Here is a 16,484-nt window from a genome sequence, read left to right as displayed (position 1 = left end):
CCGCTCGCCCTAGCGGTAGTACCGCTAGAGCTGGCGGTAGTACCGCTAGAGCTGGCGGTAGTACCATCCCTGGTCAGCGGTAGTACCGCTCCAGGACTTTAGTACCGCCTTCCTTGCGGTTGTACTTCGTCGGACTTTTTGCAAAGACTTTCTTGGCGGTGGTTGGCCCGGCAGTGCGTGTGCACGACCATGGGCTCAGTGGTAGTACCTCTGCAGCCAGCGTAGTACCGCTGGAGTGCTAGCGGTAGTACCGCTGCAGCCATCGGTAGTACCACTGGAGTGCTAGCGGTAGTACCGCTGCAGACAACGGTAGTACCGCTGGGCTCGGGCTGTAAGTGGGAAAACGATTGGATTCCCCCCCACTATATAAAGGGTTCTTCTTACTCTAGAACCCTACCTTTGACCCTCCCAAGGTCCATTGTTGCTCCCTAAGCCCAAAAGTGCCCGATCTCTCTCCCTAGCCAATCAAACTTGTTGATTTCCTAGGGATTGGTTGAGAAGGCCTAGATCTACACTTCCACCAAGAGAAAATTGATTCCCCCACTAATCCTTTGCGGATCTTGTTACTCTTGGGTGTTTGAGAACCCTAGACGGTTGAGGTCACCTCGGAGCCACATTCCATTGTGGTGAAGCTCCGTGGTCTTGTTGGGAGCCTCCAAGCTTTGTGTGGAGTTTGTCCCAACCTTGTTTGTAAAGGTTCGGTCACCGCCTTCAAGGGCACCTATAGTGGAATCACGGTACCTTGCATGGTGTGAGGGCGTGAGGAGAATACGGTGGCCCTAGTGGCTTATTGGGGAGCATTGTGCCTCCACACCGCTCCAACGGAGACGTACTTCCTGTCAAAGGGAAGGAACTTCAGTAACACATCCTCGTCTTCATTGGTTCCACTTGCGGTTATCTCTAAACTTTACATTGTGTATGTTTTTGTTATTGACTATCTCTTACTTGCCTTTGTACTTTTAGTTGGTAGCATCATATAGGTTCTCCTCCTTGTTCTCATTTTAGAGAACCTTTATGTTGCTAACCCTAACTTGCTAAGATGAATTAAAAAGTGGTCGTTGCCTATTCACCCCCCTCTAGTCAACCATATCGATCCTTTCAGGGTTTTTGCCTCACAAACCCCATGGGCCTTAGTGGGAGCTTATGTAAGCCCACTAGGGGATGGTTTGTATCCTCCCATAGCCCATAAGGCCCCTCGGGGCGTGACACCCCTCCCGATGGTCCCCGGTACCCTCTTCGCACTCCTGGTACACTACCGATGAGCCCAAAACTTTTTCGGTGACCAAAACAGGACTTCCTATATATCAATCTTTACATCCGAACCATTCCAGAGCTCCTCGTGATGTCCGGAATCTCATCCGGGACTCCGAACAACTTTCAGTCACCAACACCTATAACTCAACTATACCAAAAACGTCATCGAACCTTAAGTGTGCAGACCTGCGGGTTCGAGAACAATGCAGAAATGACCTGAGACATTCTCCGGTCAATAACCAATAGCGGGACCTGGATGACCATATTGGATCCTACATATTCTACAAAGATCTCTATCGGTTGAACCTCTATGTCAAGGATTCAGTTAATCCCGTATGTTGTTCCCTTTGTCCCTCGGTATGTTACTTGCGCGAGATTCGATTGTCGGTATCTCCATACCTAGTTCAATCTCGTTACCGGCAAGTCTCTTTACTCATTCCGTAATACAAGATCTCGTAACTAACTCCTTAGTCACATTTCTTGCAAGGCTTGTTGTGATGTTGTATTACCGAGTGGGCCCCGAGATACCTCTCCGTCACACGGAGTGACAAATCCCAGTCTTGATCGATGCCAACCCAACAAACACGTTTGGAGATACCTGTAGAGCACCTTTATAGTCATCCAGTAATGTTGTGACGTTTGATACACACAAGGTATTCCTCCGGTGTCCGAAAGTTACATGATCTCATGGTGATAGGAATAGATACATTGACATGCACAAAAACAGTAGCAATAAACTGACACGATCATATGCTATGTTTATAGTTTGGTTCTTGTCCATCACATCATTCTCCTAATGATGTGGTCCCGCTATCAAGTGACAGCACTTGTCTATGGCTAGGAAACCTTGACCGTCTTTGATCAACGAGCTAGTCAACTAGAGGCTCACTAGGGACAGTGTGTTGTCTATGTATCCACACATGTATTTGAGTTTCCAACCAATACAATTCTAGCATGGATAATTGCTACCGCTTTAGCTTGCGTTGGTTTTTCCCTTGAATAGGAAAGGGCGATGCAGCATAATAGCAGTAAGTATTTACCTCAGTTTGAGAACCAAGGTATCAATCCAGTAGGAGTATCAAGATGAGGCACCAATGTACCTGCGCAAAAACAAACAAACTTGCACCCAACAGTATAAAGGGGTTGTCAATCCCTTCACGATTATTTGCAAGGTGAGATCTGAAGGTGGAAAGTGCAACAAAGTAAAAGTGTAGATCTGAAAAATATGATGTGAAGTAGACCCGGGGCCATAGTGTTCACTAGAGGCTTCTCTCATGATAGCAAGCATTACGATGGGTGAACGAATTACTGTCGAGCAATTGAAAGAATCGCGCAAAGTCATGATGATATCTAAGGCAATGATCATACATATAGGCATCACATCTGAGACAAATAGACCGATACTGTCTGCATCTACTACTATTACTCCACACATCGACCGCTATCCATCATGCATCTAGTCTATTGAGTTCATAACAAACAGAGTAACGCCTTAAGCAAGATGACATGATGTAGAGGGATAAATTCATGCAATAGATATAAACCCCATCTTTTTACCCTTGATGGCAACAACATGATGCGTGCCTCGCTACCCCTTCTGTCACTAGGTGAGGACACCGCACAGTATGAACCCAAAACCAAGCACTTCTCCCATTGCAAGAATTATAGATCAAGTTGGCCAAACGAAACCCACAACTCGAAGAGAATTACAAGGATACGAAATCATGCATATAAGAGATCAGAGGGAACTCAAATAATATTCATAGATAATGTGATCATAAATCCACAATTCATCGGATCTCGACAAACACACCGCAAAAGAAGGTTACATCGGATAGATCTCCATGAAGATCATGGAGAACTTTGTATTGAAGATCCAAGAGAGAGAAGAAGCCATCTAGCTACTAGCTATGGACCCGAAGGTCTGTGGTGAACTACGCACGCATCATCGGAGAGGCAATGGTGTTGATGAAGAAGCCCTCCGTGTCCGAATCCCCCTCCGGCAGGGCACCAAAACGGTCCCCAGATGGGATCTTGCGGAAACAGAAGCTTGCGGCGGTGGAAAAGTATTTTCGTGGCTCTCTTTGGTGGTTTTAGATTTTTAGAGAATTTGTAGGCGGAAGTAGTAGGGCAAAGGAGCCTCGGGGGGCCCACAAGCCTGCTAGGCGCGCCCCCAGGCCGCGGCTAGGGGGCTTGTGACCTCCCCCGGGGTCCTTTGCCTTGGTTCTCAAGTCCCATGCGTATCTTCTATTATGGAAAAAATCATTCCGCAGGTTCTATTCCGTTTGGACTCCGTTTAATTTTCTTCTCTGAAAAAGGTCAAAAACACGGAAAAAACACAAACTGGCACTTGGCACTGAGTTAATAGGTTAGTCCCAAAAAGATATAAAATAGCATAATCATGCATACGAAACATCCAAAGTTGACAAGATAATAGCATGGAACCATAAAAAATTATAGATACGTTGGATACGTATCAAGCATCCCCAAGCTTAAGTCCTGCTCGTCCTCGAGTAGGGAAGTGATAAAGACTGGATTTTTGATGTGGAATGCTACCTAACATATTTGTCCTTTGTAACTTCTTTCTTGTGGCATGAATGTTTAGATCCGTAAGATTCGAAACAATAGTATACTATTGACATGAAAACAATAATGCTTCAAGCATACTAGCAAAGTGATCATGAACTTTTGAAATAACAAGGCCAAAGAGAGTTATCCCTACAAAATCATATAGTCTGGCTATGCTCCATCATCCCCACACAACGAATTTAAATCATGCACAACCCCGGTATTGGCCAAGTAATTTTTTCGCACTCTTACTTTCTCAAACTTTTTCAACTCTCACGCAATACATGAGCGTAAGCCATGGATATAGCACTATAGGTGGAATGGAGTGTGGTGGAGGTTGTGAGGCAAAAAGGAGGAGATGGTCACATCGACTCGGCGTATCAACGGGCTATGGAGATGCCCATCAATATATATCAATGTGAATGAGCAGGGATTACCATGCAACGGATGCACTTAGAGCTATAAGTGTGTGAAAGCTCAAAAGGAGAACTAGTGGGCGTGCACCCAACTTGCTTGATCACGAAGACCTAGGGCCATTTTTAGGAAGCCCATCATTGGAATATACAAGCCAAGTTATATAATGAAAATTCCCACTAGTATATGGAAGTGTCAAAACAAGAGACTCTCTATCATGAAGAACATGGGGCTATTTTGAAGCACAAGTGTGGAAAAAGATAGTAGCATTGTCCCTTCTCTCTTTTTCTCTCTTTTTTTTGTTTGGGCTCTTTGGCTACTTTTAATTTTTTTTATTTACACACATGGGACAATGCTCTAATAATGATGATCATCACACTTTTATTTACTCAGAGCTCAATGCTTAGAGCAAGGATGAGTCTATAGGAAATGCCTCCGGTAGTGTACCAGGATGTGCAACGATCTAGCTTAGCGTATGACGTTGAAACATCTCGCTAGCTATCTTACGATCATGCAATGGCAATATGAAAGTGACGGCACAAGTCATGAGACGGAACGGTGGGAGTTGCATGGCAATATATCTCGGAATGGCTATGAAAATGCCATAATAGGTAGGTATGGTGGCTGTTTTGAGGAAGGTATATGGTGGGTTTGTGCACCGGCAAAAGTTGCGCGGCACTACAGAGGCTAGCAATGGTGGAAGGTGAAAGTGCATCTATACCATGGACTCACATTAGTCATGAAGAACTCATATACTTATTGCGAAAGTTCTATTAGTAATCGAAACAAAGTGCTAAACGCCTACTCCTAGGGGAAGGGTTGGTAGGTGTTAACCATCGCGCGATCCCGACCGCCACACATAGGATGACAATCAATAAATCAATTATGCTCCGACTTCCTAACATAGCGGTTCACCATACGTGCATGCTACGGGAATCACTAACTTCAACGCAAGTATTTCTAGATTCACAACACCCTACTAACATAACTCTAATATTACCAAATCCATATCTCAAAACTTAATTGTTAGGAATCAAACTTCTCTTACTAATCAATGCACATGAATATGGAAGTTTTTATTATATCCTCTTTGGATGCCTATCATCTTTAGAACTACTTTCATAGCACAAGCCAATTACCAAGTTACTAAGAGAGAGCACTCTCAAAAAGATATAAGTGAAGATCGAGAGTTTTTATTTCTTCAAAATATGACACCACCGTGCTCTAAAAATATCTAAGTGAAGCACTAGAGCAAAGTTATCTAGCTCAAAAGATATAAGTGAGGCACATGCAAGCTAAATTGCCTAACTCAAAAGATATAAGTGAAGCTCAATGAGTATTCTAGCAAATTCACGATGAGTGGATGTCTCTCTCAAAAAGGTGTGCATCAAGGATGATTGCGACAAAACAAAAATAAAAGACTCCTATCATACACGATGCTCAAAGAAAAACACATATCATGTGGTGAATAAAAATATAGCAACAAGTAACGTTACCGATGAATTGAAGATGAAAGAGGGGATGCCTTCCCGGGGCATCCCCAAGCTTAGGCTTTTTCATGTCCTTGAATTTGGCTTGGGATGTGATGACCCACAAGTATAGGGGATCAATCGTAGTCCTTTCGATAAGTAAGAGTGTCGAACCCAACGAGGAGCAGAAGGCTCTGATAAACGGTTTTCAGCAAGGTAATAACTGCAAGCACTGAAAGTAGCGGTAACAAGTGATGGTGTAGTGAGGTGAAACGTAGTAGGTGAAAAGTAACAAGTAACAAGTAATAGGAACGGTGCATTAAAGTGGCCCAATCCCTTTTGTAGCAAGGGACAAGCCTAGACAAAGTCTTATACGAGGAAAAGCGCTCCCGAGGACACACGGGAATTTTGTCATGCTAGTTTCATCATGTTCATATGATTCGCGTTCGTTACTTTGATAGTTTGATATGTGGGTGGACCGGCGCTTGGGTACTTCCCTTACTTGGACAAGAATCCCACTTCTGATTAACCCCTCTCGCAAGCATCTGCAACTACAAAAGAAGAATTAAGACAACGTCTAACCATAGCATTGAACTAGTGGATCCAAATCAGCCCCTTACGAAGCAACGCATAGACTCGGGTTTAAGCTTCTGTCACTCTAGCAACCCATCATCTACTTACTACTCCCCAATGCCTTCCTATAGGCACAAATATGGTGAAGTGTTATGTAGTCGACGTTCACATAACATCACTAGAGGAAAAGACAACATACAACATATCAAAATACCAAACGAATACCAAATTCACATGACTATTAATAACAAGACTTATCCCATGTCCTCAGGAACAAAAGTAACTACTCACAAAGCATGGATATAGTCATGACCAGAGAAGTAATGAATATCATAATGGATCTGAGCATATAATCTTCCACCAAGTAAACCAACTAGCATCAACTACAAAGAGTAATCAACACTACTAGCAACCTTACGGGTACCAATCGGCGTCGCGAGATGGCGATTGGTTACAAGAGATTGACTAGGGTTTGGATAGGAGATGGTGCTGATGAAGATGTTGACGGAGATGACTCCCCTCCGACGAGGGGAGCGTTGGTGATGACTATGGCGACGATTTCCCCCTCCGGGAGGGAAGTTTCCCCGACAGGATCGTCCTGCCGGAGCTCTAGATTGGTTCTGCTCAAGTTTCGCCTCGTGGCTGCAGCACCTCCTCGAAAAAGCTCCGCCCTCATTTTTTTCCGGACGAAACCCTTCATATAGCAGAAGAGGGGGGGGGGGGCAGTGGGCCACCAGGGTGCCCACAAGCCCTGTAGCCGCGGCCAGGGGGGCAGGCCGCGGCTACCAGGCTTGTGGGCCCATGGCAGCTCCCCATGTGGCACTTCTTTCGCCCAGTATTTTTTATATATTCCCAAAAAATTCCACATTGATTTTCAGGGCATTTGGAGTTGCGCAGAATAGAGGACTCAGACTTGCTCCTTTTCCAGTCCAGAATTCCAGCTGTTGGTATTCTCCCTCTTCAAATAAACCTTGCAAAATAAGAGAGAAAAGGCATAAGTATGGTACCACAAAGTATAATAACAGTCCATAAAGTGATAAATATCAACATGAAAACATGATGCAAAATGGACGTATCAACTCCCCCAAGCTTAGACCTCGCTTGTCCTCAAGCGAAAACCAAGATCCATAAACATGTCCACATGTTTAGGGATGAAGGTGTCGAAAAAACATAATACAGACATGAGGGCATCATGATCACACATAGAACAACAATACATCATAAAGATTCTTATGGGAAAGTAACAATTCCTTCACAAAGCAAAGTATGAATCAAAAACCTTACCAAGAAGTAGCCAACAACAGTCCATAGTCATTGAAGCAATTGCAATTTATCATAACATCAGAAAGAGTCAAATAAGAGCTTGTAAAGCAAATCCACATACTCAATCATCTCTTTTGTTTTCCACAATTGTTACAACTCACGTGGTACTCATGGTATCAAAGTTTCAGTTGGAGACAGAGAAAGATAGGGGCTTATAATTTTGACTCCCAACCATTTACCTCAAGGGTAAAGTCAACAATAATAAAACATAAGTACTCATCTCCAAGTTGATATATGAATATAGATCTTTCCCTAGCATATGACGTTCACCAAGATGAAGACGGAATAGGGAATTGGTGTTGATCACCATGACTTTCACAAGGACAAAAGTAAAGGTACAAGATAGGCCCTTCGCAGAGGGAAGCAGAGGTTGTCATGCGCTTTTAAGGTTTGGATATACGACCTCTTAGTATAAAGGAACGTCACTTTATATTGCCCCCAGTGATAAAGAACTTTATTATGCAGTCTGTCGCTTTTATGTCTTCTTCATCACAGGTTCGTACAAAGCTTATTTTCCACACACTAATAAATCATACATACTTTAGGTAGCAACTTTTTATTGCTTGCACCGATGACAACTTACTTGAAGGATCTTACGCAATCCATAGGTAGGTATGATGGACTCTCGTGGCAAAACTGGGTTGAAGGTTTATGGATGCGCAAGTAGTATTTCTACTTAGTATGAAAGTTTTGGCTAATATGAGGTGGAAACAATCATCACATGCTAAGGGATCTCTAGACATATAACATTGTTTGGAATCAAGCAAACACAATTCATTATGTTGTCTTCCTTGTCCAACATCTACTTCTAAGCATGTAATAGTTTGGTGAGTGCTCACAATTGTAAAAAGTGTCTAAGATGATATATTTATATGTGAACCTCTCTTTCCTTATTACTTCTTATTAATTGCAACAATGATTGGGGTCTATGTTGGTCTATTCTCAACAAGTTTCAATCATCATACTTTTTATATGTGAAGCTATCACTTTCCATAAGATCATCTCATGATCTTTCATGCTATCGTTCTTTTCATACTTTTGATCACGACACAAAACAAATCCCTTGACTAAGATACTCGTTATTATATAGCTCGCAAGCTTGAATACATCGGGGGAGACACAAGGCAAAAGACTCAAACTAAACACTAAAGACTTATTCCACTAAGAGAAGAAATAAAAACTGAAAAGGAAAGAACTAAAACAAAGGTAAAAGCAAAAGATATAAAGGTGATACGATACCAGGGCAACTCCCCCAAGCTTGGCACAAGCCAAGGGAGTTGCCCATACCAATGCTTAGTTGTCTTCCTTTGGTGGAGACGGTGGAGGAGTTGCAACATGAGTTTGATCCTCCGTCTTCCAAGGCATAGGTGCTCCATCATGGCAGGATGAACGAGTCGCCGAAATCCTCAAATCTGCAGCCAACCGTATTGATTTAAATCTATACTCATACTCACAATTTTGGTTCTGCAGGTCATAGATCTGGCCCTGGAGTGGATCAACCCTGTCATAGAGCCTGGAGAGGTGCTTCCCAATGTCATTGGCATCCATCTTGTGCTTGTTGGTGAACTCCGTGATCATCATGTGGTTGACGTTGAGTCCACGCTCCACCATCCCTTAGCACTTGAAGACTTGTTGCTCCATTGTTTCGAGCCTCGTCTCCATGCTTCCAGTCTTCTTAGGCCCCTCAACATCACGGATGTGCAACATCCCCTCATGCATCTCAATAGATTGAGGGTGTTGCAGCACTTCCGTGAGGTAGGGATTGATGACCTTCTCGAAGATCTTGTCCTTAGGAGCTTTTGGGGAAGTCATGTCAATCTAGATCTGCAACAGAAACAGGCTCGAAACGAAAAACATGCGATACGGAGATCAAAACCCTCGGGCGTATATATAATGATTTTTTCTAGACCAGAAGGAGTGCTTCGCAAGAAAACGGAGTCCGGGAGGCACACGAGGTGCCCACAAGCCCTGTAGCTGCGGCCAGGGGGATGCCGCGACTACCAAGCTTGTGGCCGCCTCGTGCGCTCTCCGGACTGCTTTTTATTTTTCTATTTTTCCATAAATTCCAAAACAGAGAAAATTTCCTACTGGAAATGTTTTGGAGTCCCATTACTTACCGAAACACATACCTCTTCGTTTTTAGAGTCTGAAACAGGCTGATAAACATCCCTTATGTACTCCTGTGGAGTTATGATATTGATGATATTGGTCTCAACATTTATGGGAGCACCAGAGATATAATGCTTGATTCTTTGCCCAGTTACCACTCTCGGAAAATTACCTTCCGTGTTGTTGATTTTGGTGGCACCAGAATGATATACTTCCTCGACAACGTAGGGACCTTCCACCATTTAGAGAGAAGCTTGCCTGCGAAGAATCTTAAGCGAGAATTGTATAGGAGGACATAATCACCTACATTGAACTCACGTTTTTGTATTCTTTTATCGTGCCATCTCTTAACCTTTTCCTTGAACAACTTGGCATTCTCATATGCCTGGGGCCTCCATTCATCTAATGAGATGATATCAAACAACCGCTTCTCACCGGCAAGTTTGAAATCGAAGTTGAGCTCTTTGATTGCCCAATAAGCTTTGTGTTCTAGCTCAAGAGGTAAATGACAGGCCTTACCTAAACCATTTTATACGGCGACATGGCCATGGGATTCTTATAAGCAGTCCTATAAGCCCATAGTGCATCGTCAAGTTTGCTAGACCAATTCTTTCGAGATCTATTGACAGTCTTTTGTAAGATCAATTTGATCTCCCTATTACTCAACTCCACTTGACCACTAGACTGGGGATGATAAGGAGATGCAACTCTATGGTTGACATCATACTTAGCGAGCATCTTGCGGAAAACACCATGAATGAAGTGTGAACCGCCATCAGTCATCAGATATCTAGGGACTCCAAATCTTGGGAAAATGACTTCTTTAAGCATCTTAATAGAGGTGTGGTGATCAACATTTCTAGTGGGGATAGTTCTACCCACTTAGTGATGTAATCAACAGCAACTAAGATGTGAGTATACCCATTGGAACTCGGGAAGGGTCCCATATAATCAAAGCCCCACACATCAAATGGTTCAATGACAAGTGAATAGTTCATAGGCATTTCCTGACGTTTACTGATGTTCCCTATTATTTGGCATTCGTCACAAGACAAGACAAACTTACACGCGTCCTTGAAGAGAGTGGGCCAATAGAAACCTGATTGCAATACCTTATGAGCAGTTCTATCTCCAGCATGGTGCCCTCCGTAGGCTTCGGAATGACACTTCTGCAGGATCTGTCCCTGTTCATGTTCAGGCACACAACGTCTAATAACACCATCTACTCCTTCCTTATAAAGGTGAGGATCATCCCAAAAGTAGTGTCTCAAATCAAAGAAGAATTTCTTCTTTTGTCGGTAGGTGAAACTGGGTGGTATGTATTTGGCTACGATATAGTTTGCGTAATCAGCATACCACGATGCACTATGTGAAGTGCGGATGACATTCAATTGCTCATCAGGAAAGCTGTCATCAATAGGTCGTGGGTCATCAAGGACATTCTCTAGCATGGACGAGTTATCTGCTACAGGGTTATCAGCACCCTTTCGGTCAACAACGTGCAGATCAAATTCCTGTAGCAGGAGAACCCATCTGATTAGCCTAGGTTTAGCGTCCTTTTTTTCCATAAGGTACTTAATAGCAGCATGATCAGAATGAATAATGACTTTTGAGTCAACTATATAAGATCTGAACTTTTCACATGCAAACACGACTGCTAAAAATTCCTTCTCCGTAGTGGCATAGTTTCTTTGGGCACTGTCTAGAGTTTTACTAGCGTAGTGAATAACATTCCACTTCTTGTCAACTCTTTGTCCTAGAACAACACCAACAACATAATCACTAGCATCGCACATGATTTCAAAGGGCAAGTTCCAATCAGGTGGTTGAACAATAGGTGCGGTTATCAAGGCCTTCTTAAGGATTTCGAAAGCTTCCTCACAATCCTCATCAAAAACAAAAGGAACATCCTTCTGCAAGAGGTTGGTAAGAGGCCTAGAAATCTTAGAGAAGTCTTTAATGAACCTTCTATAGAAACCAGCATGACCTAGGAAACTTCGTATACCTCTGATATCTATGGGGCAAGGCATTTTCTCAATTGCATCAACCTTAGCCTTGTCAACTTCAATGCCTTTCTCAGAGTTTTTGTGTCCTAAGAAGTGCCTTGATCAACCATGAAATGGCACTTTTCCCAGTTCAAGACGAGGTTGGTATCTTTGCATCTCTGTAAGAGTCGATCAAGGTTGCCGAGGCAATCTTCAAAGGAAGAACCTTAAACGGAGAAATCATCCATGAAAACCTCAACAATCTTTTCACAAAAGTCAGAGAATATTGCCATCATCCATCTTTGAAAGGTGGCAGGTGCATTGCATAAGCCAAAAGGCATACGTCTATAAGCAAAGGTACCGAAGGGGCAGGTGAAAGTGGTTTTCTCCTGATCAGATTGTGCAACAGGTATTTGCGAGAAACCTGAATAACCATCTAGAAAGCAGAAGTGTGTGTGTTTAGATAGCCTTTCTAGCATTTGGTCCATAAACGACAAAGGATAATGGTCTTTCCCGGTTGCCTTGTTCAGTTTCCGGAAGTCTATCACCATCCTATAGCCAGTAATAATCCTATGTGGGATTAGTTCATTCTTGTCATTAGGAACAACGGTGATACCTCCCTTCTTAGGTACGCAATGTACTGGACTTACCCAATCATTATGAGCAACAGGATAGATAATACCTGCTTCTAGGAGCTTTAGTATTTCTTTTCTCACTACTTCTTTCATCTTAGGATTCAATCTCCTTTGATGATCAACAACTAGTTTGAATTCAGGATCAGTTTTGATCTTGTGCTGGCATAGAGTGGGACTAATGCCCTTAAGATCATCAAGAGTATATCCAACAGCAGCACGGTGCTTCCTCAGAGTTTTTAGTAACTTCTTTTCTTCCTGCTCTGAAAGGCGAGCACTAATAATAACAGGATATATCTCCTTTTCATCAAGATAGGCATACTTAAGAGTATCAGGCAACTGTTTAAGCTCGAACACAGGATCACCCTTTGGTGGGGGCGGATCCCCAAGGAGTTCAACATGCAAGTTATTCTTAAGGATAGGATATTGTTCTAAGACAACTCTATCTATTTCATCCCTTTCATCCTTATGCATATCATTTTCATGCTCAAGCAAGTATTGCTCTAAGGGATCAGTAGGGGCACGAAAATAGAAGCTAAGGCAATAGTTTCATCCTTACTAGGCAACTCCTTTTCATGAGGTTGTCTACCAAACTTAGAGAAATTGAACTCATGTGACACGCCTTCAAAGCCAACAGTGACAGTTTGCTTCTCACAATCAATATGAGCATTGACAGTGTTGAGAAAAGGTCTACCAAATATGATGGGACAAAAGCTATCTTGAGCGGTAGCAAGAACGAGGAAATCAGCAGGATACTTCGTTTTACCACACAACACTTCAACATCCCTAACAATTCCCACAGGGCAGATAGTATCTCTATTGGCAAGCTGAATAGTGACATCTATAGGTTCTATCTCAACAGGTGCAATCTCATCTTTGACTTCATCGTATAAGGATTGCGGTATTGCACTAACACTAGCACCCATATCACATAAACCATGATAACAGTGATCTCCTATCTTGACAGAAACCATAGGCATGCCAACAACATGCCTATGTTTGTCTCTAACATGAGGTTTAGCAATTCTAGCAGCATCTTCACAAAAGTGAATATTATGTCCCTCAACTTCTTCAGACAGAAGATCTTTGATAATAGCAATGCTAGGTTCAACTCTAATTTGCTCAGTGGGTGTAGGTGTTCTAATATAGCCTCTACGTATCATAGTTGAAGCTTTCGAATGATCCTTTATCCTAACAGGGAAAGGTGGTTTCTCAATGTAAGCACTGGGTACCACAGGATCATTATAGGCAATGACTCTCTCTTCAACTGGAGTGGGTTTAACTACATTGACTTCTAAAGGAGGATGAAATTTAAACCACTTCTCTTTGGGAAGATCAATATGAGCAGCAAAAGATTCACATAGAGAAGGTACTATCTCAGAGTCAAGTCCATACTTAGCGCTAAAATCTCTAGAAGTGTTTGTTTCAACAAAAGATTTAACGCAATCAAACTGGAAATTCATACCTAACTCCTTACCTTCTTCAAGCTCCAAATCTTCAGAGTTACGTTTGAATTTTTCCAATATATTCCACTTGTGATCAATATCCTTCTTCATAAAAGAACTGGTACAAGAAGTGTCAAGCATGGTACGATCTTCATGAGAAAGCTGAGCATAAAAGTTTTGAGTGATAATTTCTCTCGAGAGCTCATGATTGGGGCATGAATATAGCATTGATTTAAGCCTCCCCCAAGCTTGAGCTATGCTTTCCCTGTCATGAGGCCAAAAGTTATAAATATAATTCCGATCACGATGTACTAAATGCATAGGATAAAACTTTTGATGAAATTCCAATTTCAACCGATTGTAGTCCCATGATCCAGTGTCATCACATAGCCTATACCATGTCAACGCCTTATCCTTCAAAGATAAAGGAAAGACTTTCTTCTTTACCTCATCCTCGGGCAAACCAGCAAGCTTAAATAAACCACAAACTTTATCTACATAGATGAGATGCAAGTGTGGATGTGATGATCCATCTCCTGTAAAAGGATTAGCCAATAGTTTCTCAAGCATACCCGAAGGAATTTCATAAAAGATATTTTCAGTAGGTACCTTAGGTTGAGGAGCAACTCCTCGTGCTTCCGTTCGTGGTGAAGATACCCCGAACAAATTCCTCAAAGGAACAGTTTCCATAGTGACAAGTGACAGTATATAAATGTTTCCTTACCAAATTCCACTTACCAAAGGCGCTTCACTCCCCGGCAACGGCGCGAGAAAAGAGTCTTGATGACCCACAAGTATAGGGGATCAATCGTAGTCCTTTCGACAAGTAAGAGTGTCGAACCCAACGAGGAGCAGAAGGCTCCGATAAACGGTTTTCAGCAAGGTAATAACTGCAAGCACTGAAAGTAGCGGTAACAAGTGATGGTGTAGTGAGGTGAAACGTAGTAGGTGAAAAGTAACAAGTAACAAGTAATAGGAACGGTGCATTAAAGTGGCCCAATCCCTTTTGTAGCAAGGGACAAGCCTAGACAAAGTCTTATACGAGGAAAAGCGCTCCCGAGGACACACGGGAATTTTTGTCATGCTAGTTTCATCATGTTCATATGATTCGCGTTCGTTACTTTGATAGTTTGATATGTGGGTGGACCGGCGCTTGGGTACTTCCCTTACTTGGACAAGAATCCCACTTCTGATTAACCCCTCTCGCAAGCATCTGCAACTACAAAAGAAGAATTAAGACAACGTCTAACCATAGCATTGAACTAGTGGATCCAAATCAGCCCCTTACGAAGCAACGCATAGACTCGGGTTTAAGCTTCTGTCACTCTAGCAACCCATCATCTACTTACTACTCCCCAATGCCTTCCTATAGGCACAAATATGGTGAAGTGTTATGTAGTCGACGTTCACATAACATCACTAGAGGAAAAGACAACATACAACATATCAAAATACCAAACGAATACCAAATTCACATGACTATTAATAACAAGACTTATCCCATGTCCTCAGGAACAAAAGTAACTACACACAAAGCATGGATATATTCATGACTAGAGAAGTAATGAATATCATAATGGATCTGAGCATATAATCTTCCACCAAGTAAACCAACTAGCATCAACTACAAAGAGTAATCAACACTACTAGCAACCTTACGGGTACCAATCGGCTTCGCGAGACGGCGATTGGTTACAAGAGATAGACTAGGGTTTGGATAGGAGATGGTGCTGATGAAGATGTTGATGGAGATGACTCCCCTCCGGCGAGAGGAGTGTTGGTGATGACGATGGCGACGATTTCCCCCTCCGGGAGGGAAGTTTCCCCGACAGGATCGTCCTGCCGGAGCTCTAGATTGGTTCTGCTCAAGTTCCGCCTCGTGGCGGCGGCTCCTCCTTGAAAAAGCTCCGCCCTCATTTTTTTCCGGACGAAACCCTTCATATAGAAGAAGAGGGGGGCCAGTGGGCCACCAGGGTGCCGACAAGCCCTGTAGCCGCGGCCACGGGGGCACGCCGCGGCTACCAGGCTTGTGGGCCCGTGGCAGCTCCCCTCAGGCACTTCTTTCACCCAATATTTTTTATATATTCCCAAAAAATTCCACGTTGATTTTCATGGCATTTGGAGTTGCGCAGAATAGAGGACTCAGACTTGCTCCTTTTCGAGTCCAAAATTCCAGCTGCCGGTATTCTCCCTCTTCAAATAAACCTTGCAAAATAAGAGAGAAAAGGCATAAGTATGGTACCACACAGTATAATAACAGTCCATAAAGCGATAAATATCAACATGAAAACATGATGCAAAATGGACGTATCAGGATGCCTTGGGCATCCCCAAGCTTGAGCTCTTTCCACTCTTTATCCCATTGTCCATGAGAACATCACCCAAAACTTGAAAACTTCACAACACAAAACTTAAACAGAAACTCGTGATATCATTAGCATAAGAAAACAAACTATCAACTCTTTATGTATTGTAGTAAACTTGATTTCTATTTAGATTGATGTTAGATTACTGTATTCTCACTTTTCCATGGCTAGTACCCCCCGATACTATCCATAGTTTCATCAAAATAAGCAATCAACACAACAAGAACATAATCTGTCAAAAAGAGACCAGTCTGTAGCAATATGTATACTTTGTGTACTTCTGTTATCTCAAAAATTCTTAAAAATCATGACAATTAGGGCAATTTGCATATCAACCAGCAGCAAA

This window comes from Hordeum vulgare, chromosome 1H (genome assembly GCF_904849725.1).
Source record: "Hordeum vulgare subsp. vulgare chromosome 1H, MorexV3_pseudomolecules_assembly, whole genome shotgun sequence".
Classification (NCBI taxonomy): domain Eukaryota; kingdom Viridiplantae; phylum Streptophyta; class Magnoliopsida; order Poales; family Poaceae; genus Hordeum; species Hordeum vulgare.
Note: the sequence above shows the minus strand (reverse complement) of the source record.